The sequence below is a fragment of the Artemia sp. Qi Xiang Cuo genome, chromosome 11, assembly GCF_049724085.1.
Source record: "Artemia sp. Qi Xiang Cuo chromosome 11, ASM4972408v1, whole genome shotgun sequence".
Classification (NCBI taxonomy): domain Eukaryota; kingdom Metazoa; phylum Arthropoda; class Branchiopoda; order Anostraca; family Artemiidae; genus Artemia; species Artemia sp. Qi Xiang Cuo.
The window spans coordinates 44,163,598-44,170,335 of NC_142804.1; the positions used below are offsets into that span (position 1 = coordinate 44,163,598).

General features: G+C 33.1%; 1 protein-coding gene across 3 annotated transcripts in view; it reads right to left on the minus strand.

Annotated features, from left to right (window-relative positions):
• Positions 1-4,703: 4,703 nt before the first annotated feature.
• Positions 4,704-6,738, minus strand: part of LOC148947013 (uncharacterized) — a 78,914-nt gene continuing 76,879 nt past the window's right edge. For all 3 annotated transcript variants that reach the window (XM_089097229.1, XM_089097227.1, XM_089097228.1), the window contains exon 10: positions 4,704-4,906. The gene's annotated coding sequence lies outside the window, so the exon portion shown is untranslated. The remainder of the gene's footprint in view (positions 4,907-6,738) is intronic.

The window sequence follows — 6,738 nt, forward strand, 5'->3', positions numbered from 1 at the left end:
GCAGTAATAGTAATTGTAGCAGTAGTTGTAGGAGTAGAAGCATTGGTATTATGATGTAAATATTGTCTTTTGGTTAGTTCAACATCCGCCATAAGAAGCGTTGTAAGTTTTCATTTCACGCACGACACTGTTCCTAAGATACTTTTGATATGTCCTTTTGAAAACCTGCATACAGATGGCAGGTTGTCATCCGTACAGCAGAAATATTCTCTGAAAATTTGATCTTCATAACTTCATACGCTGTGGATTTTGAGCTAGCCAGAAGAACTTTTAGGGAACGTTTAGGAAGAGTTTCAATTAATCGATAAACCTATGCGCATGCAGGTATTAAAAGGGCATATAAGTACTATAGGGCAATTTAGGACATAGGCAGCGATGCTCTATCATAGCTAGTAGTATCATTGATATTTTAAAGGAGCTAATTTAATTGAAAATTAAAAGCTCTAGTGCCCTCTTAAGAGTAAAAAGTGATTGAAGGGCAATCAGCCCTCCTCTTTAGCTCATAATTTTCTTGACACTTCCAATAAAAATTTTAAGACAGCCATTTTGTTCAGCCTAGCTGAATAGTCTAGTAACTATATCTTTAGGGTTATTGGTTAGGTCAACCCCCACAGTTATGTAATTTCCCCGTTATGCTTAAAAACTAAATGTTACTTTAAAATTAAATCAAAACACAATTAAAGTGTTTGAATGCTGGCTGCTAATAAGACATCTCAGCAATATACCAAGAATGGCTGAGGGTTTTATGTTAAAATTTTCTTGGCTACTTCTATTACTTATTCTGCTCTTAAAATTTTTACTAAATTAAAAGAGTGTAAGTATATCCAGGCTGTGAAAGAGCATAAATATAAATTTTGGGAACGGTAGGCTATTAACCTTTATTTATCAGGTCAACTAAAGGATGTATATGAGTAAATTAAACGCTACTATTTGTGTCATGATTTTCAAAAGAGTTTATGTTGTTAAAAATTGCTGAAAAAAGATTCTCCAGCACACAAATAGCAGGACAAACTATAAATTCTTAAAGGAAAACCTGAAAGATTCAAACTACTAGTTTCTTTTTCCCTGAAAAAGACTGTGTCAACATAAAACGAACAGGTATTAATTAAAAAAAAAAAAATTCCGCAATATAAGTTTGTCGAAAAAAAAGTAAAGAACTCCATTAAACCAAAAATGAACAAAAATAGAATCAAATAATCTACCAAGCATACAACTACCGCAAATCAGTATCAATAAACAAATGAGACCCAAAACAAAAACAAGTCAAAATAAATAACAGGGTCAAACTCAAAACGAGCAGAAATTAATATGAGCAGGGTTCAGAACCCCAAGCCTTCTAAAAGCCAGAATAAAATTTGTACTTTACTGAAATTTTTTTTTTAAATGTTTTCACTTTCATAACTTTAAGAAATAAAAAATGAATTGAGATTTTAAGGAATAAATATCAGCATATATATATATATATATATATATATATATATATATATATATATATATATATATATATATATATATATATATATATATATATATATATATATATATATATATATATATTAAACTGACAATGCACATTTTTTCAGTACATTCATTTGAATTTTTTCATTTGTATGCTTGGTAGATTATTTGATTCTATTTTTATTCATTTTTGGTTTAATAGAGCTCTTTATTTTTTTAAACTTATTTTGTGGAATTTTTTTTTTAATAATCTTTGAAAAGGGGCATTATAACTTTTAATTTTCATTCGAATGATCACTCTCCCGATGTTATAGGACCAATGTTTCGAAACGATCACCCCTAGAAAAAAACTAACAAAACAAGAAATAAACACACATGATCTTTCTTCTGGCAAGAAATACTAAATCCCACATTATTGCAGGCAAGAGCTCAAAATCTCACCAGTAGATTTCTGTGATACAATGAATCTGGTGGTGTGGTTTTCATTCAGGTTCTTTGGCTCTCAGGGGGCATTTTCCCCATTTTCAAAAATCAGGTAAAGTTTCTTAGACTTGTAGCATTTGATGGGTAACTCTAAGCTTAACGAATCTTATATTTTGGAATCACCATAATAAGCCAATCCTTTTGATGTATTTATTGATATCAAACACCGTTTTTTAGAGTTTCGGCTACAATTGAGCGGTGTTCCTCCTTGCTTACACTTCGTTGCCATAAACTCTTCGATAAAAAAAAGGTATCAAGCGACGCGTTAATTTTCAGCTTTGCTAAATTATCTTGAAAACTACAAATTTACAGAAATGGCAGTTTTTTCTCCCAAGACAGTTTTTTTTAGAAATATGTTCTTAGACTTTTGGTTACCAAGATCTTTTTGAACCCTCTTAGTCCTTTCAAGGGCTTAAACTTTAATTTTTTCAAAGAACCATTATTGAAGTAAGAAAGAGCATAAAAAGCAGCATCAAGTGGTATATTCAGTTTCATTATAGCTAATTTATGTTGAAAACTGCATACTTACCAGAACTGTCACCCCTTTGTTAGTATTTAAGTCTAGTCAAATGTACACCAGTCCCAGTAACCTTGATTAATGCGTAATGCTTAAAGTTTACAGTCATCTAACTATTCAGGCTGACCTAGTTAACACGCTGTTAATCTATCTAGTTTCTCTTCTTTTTTCTTAGTTCTTGCTTCGTCCCGTGATTAAACAGAAGATTAAATTGGATCAAATTCATTGCGCACTAGTTAATCTCAATTTCAAACGTTCAGCATTTTATATTTGCGGCAATGGTTCTTTATTCTTTATCAGTTGACCAAATTGCTTGAACTGGCATACCGTCAACAAATTAGATGCGACACTATATTCTAGTCACACTACGAACACAGAAAGGCCACTGTTGGCAGTTATTTTTTCTTTCACATATTAAAGTCAATTTTCTAATAGACAATGAAATAGTAGTACTTTTGTGCTACACTTTCTGTCTTTTTATGGAAAAGTGCAATTTTCTGTGTCGTATATACTACAGTACGACAATGACCGAAAAAATGCGATAGTTGGCAACCCTGTTATAGACCGTTCATAAGGAATCAATCAAGAACCGATCGGTAGCATGGGAAAGCCATTCGGTTTTGGTCAAGCAAAAATTAGCTCGTATTTTTGAAATTGCAAAGCATTTCAAAAGTTAAGCACGCAAAAGTCCAAGATTTGGTGGTTCTTGTTGAGAACCACCATTTTTTGATTAGATCTGAATCTGATGACATATTTTAAATTTTTCGTCAAACTTTTGGCCACAGAAAACGTGCACAAGTACATATTATCTATGCTTTTTGGAAAAATCTTGCACCTGTCGTTGGAACACCTATCGCTGTTTGCTTCAGGGAATCGAAGATGTATACTTTATTTTTAAATAAACCCATTGTTATTTAAAAAAAAAACACTTTTCCGTCCATGCCTAGTGGCGTTTCACATCGGTTTTCCTATATGTCAGTAAGGTTATAGTTGTCTTTCCTGCACAGTGATTAACTAGATACTGATTCTTATGTGAAAGTTGGAATTCTCAATAAATAATTCGCCTCTTTCTTTTCTCCCGATTCCAGTACCGTTTTCTCCCTCTTCCCTTTTAGATGTTTACTGCATGAGATGGAACCAATTTCAACGACTGGTAATGGTTTTAAAGGATCTTTCATCTTACCATTGGATCCATTCAAAGCATCACTGTTTTTTACCACTACCTATATTTAAGAATATTAGAAAGAGCCTTGTTGAAAGTTTTTGACCATAATCATGACATCTGCAGTCGTCGCGGTCCATGAAAGGATACCTAATTCTGCATTTATTCAACACCTTTTAGACAATGGTCTCTGGCAAAGCTCGATGCATGGTTTTCAATCTAGAAGATATGTCGATACCAATCTTCTGGAATCGTATGACTACATTGCTAAGCTACTTCATACAGTGGGGCCTACTGACATGATTCTGGAAGACTTTTTTTTAAAGGATTGGAGTAATTTTGTCAAACCGGATTTTAATCAAACTGCATGCAGTCAAGCATGAAAAGAAATTCCGTTGGATCTAAAGTGCGGGCAGCCACTAGCTAGTTTGAGGTACAAAAGAAACTTGAAGGCATCTAACAAATCTTTGTTGATGTGACACTTTCCCCATAAGAACTAAAAAAGGAGTCATAAGAATTAAAAATTTAATTTTTATATCCAAAAAGTATCCGTGGCTGTTATAACCGAAAAAAAAAAAGCGAATAGGCTTCTAAGAGGCCCAATCCCTTGTAACAAAATCCAAAACTGCCTAAAAACTGTGAAATTATTATTCGATTAATAGAGTTAAATAAAGGAGCAAATGGAGCTTCATAACAACTTATATACAGGGAGGTGCTAAAATGACCTTTGTTTTATTTTTTGGATGTTGTATGGTACCTGAAATAGCCATTTACTATTCCTATCTTAGATGCCTTTGGTCGGCAAAAGAAGTAAACTGCTAACCCAATTTTATAACCCAAAAACCACTCTCCCAAGGACCAAAGACCCATTTGTAGTTGGATCCTTCAAATCAAATTGGATCGCCGAGTCCTAATGAATGTAATTACCTTTCCCGAGTTTCCCGTCATTATACTAAAGCTAAAGTACTAGGAAAGGCTTGGAAAAATTCATATCCAAGAACAGAACCAAATGAGTTGGAGCCCTGCCTTGGCGTTGAGACCTTATATTTGTCATGCCTAGTGCTGTAACATCTTAAATTCATTGAATTAGTTACACATATATTTACACATCTGCCAGTTAAAAATCACATGTCTGACTGCAAGTAGAGCCATGAATAACAACACGAAAATACTATAACAAAAAGGGAATTCAGTTGAGGTTACAAGAAAAAACCTCTAAACATGTGAAAAATATGCAACCCTATGACGATCAGAGAAACCAACTTCAATTATCCTGTTTGATGAACCTGAAATAATAAAGATAGGATTGTTACTTAACTTTATTTTTATAGCAATTATACAAGCAATACTCGTTTTTTTCCTTGAATTGCATAAACCCATATTTACTATTTTAGGAAGACTTATTTAAAGATCTGAAAATAGAGCATTGAGCATTGGCTATGAGAGGGAACAAAAGGGTATGCTTAGAAGAAGAATAAGATGAGGATTAAAATTGGGTATTGAGGAGCAACGGATCCCTGATGTTGCTGAAGGAAACTAGGCTTAGAATAAACGATTAAATTCATTTAACTTAAATACACAAAAGATTAATATTTCTAAAGAATCAGCCCCCTTTTTGAAAATTTATCATATTTCGCAATTTGGGCGAATGAACAAACGTCTTTGGATAAGATATGTATTTTAAAAACCATAATTACACGCAACGAAGGGCCAAACTCGTATTTACGGGCCAAAAAAAGGAAAAAAAAAAGAGACAAAAACAACAACACACTTAAAACTGGCTAAAAGTGGAAAAAATTTAATAGACAGAATGAATGAATCATTCATTGACCATTTATATATACATATACACACACATTATATATATATATATATATATATATATATATATATATATATATATATATATATATATATATATATATATATATATATATATATATATATATATACAGGGTCAAACATTTCAGAAGATTAAAAAGAAGTAAAACGCGTTAAAGTCTATAAACAAATTAATAGGGTAATTAAAACACAAAAAGGAAGGAAACCAAGCGAACATATACAAAACATGGGCAACGCGTGTATAAGTAATAAAAACTGAAAAACTAGCAGAATTTTTTTTTTAACCGTAATGCAAGGGACAAAAACCTTTTCATAGCTTGAGGTAAAGCATGAAATAGGGACGGGCGGGCGAAATCTGCGAGGGGAATGTCTTCTGGGAAAAACATTTTCCGTCCGAGAGTTTGTAATTGCACGTTTGAAAACGGAGGCACAACGTAATTTTCCTGCACTCAAGTGTTTCTCTCCTATTTTTTTTTTTTTTTTTTGAAGAAGAAGAGAGCATTGAACTTTGCTTTCTTTGAAAATTATTCACATGGCTCTTTTTTGGGTGGATTCAATTTTATTTGACTCCTCTCGAGAGATCCTCTGGGTGCCAAACAGGACAAGCATTTTCAAGATGAGGATGGACAAAGGAAGCATTAATCCTGAAAGAATGGGAATGGGGAACGTCAAATTTACTTAGAGACTTAGGAAGGAAGACGGATGGCTTTACGGATGATATTTTAAGTATGGAATCCCCATTTAGATTAGATGGAATTGTGACATCAAGCAATTTAAAGGAGGACATAGAAGTTCCAGGGGGGATGGAATTAAAAATAAATAGGCCAAAAACTTAAGGAAACAAATTGGTATTATCATGGGTTTAGAACGGTTTACTCTTATGCCCAAGTCCGCAACATCATGCACACAGTTATTGATCATTAAACTTCTATAACAGGTTTCAACGATCGTTAGGTCATCTACAAATTTCCATGTCAGCAACTTCTTTAGCGAGGCTGTTAATTGTAATGAAGAAAAGGAGAGGGCCTAAGGCAGTACCTCGGGCTGGTCCATTTTGGACAGGAAAAGTTGGAATAATGATTCAGATATTTGACTGCTTGTGATATATTTGATTCGAAGGGGACAACCAATTTCACCAGAGAAGAGTTAATATTGAACTCAATGAAAAGTTTCTCAACTAGTATATCGTCGTTAGCAAAATCAAATGCTTTTTGGAGATTGATGGAAAATAAATTCAAGTAAGTATTAGGATTTACAAGTATTTGTCCAATGGAGT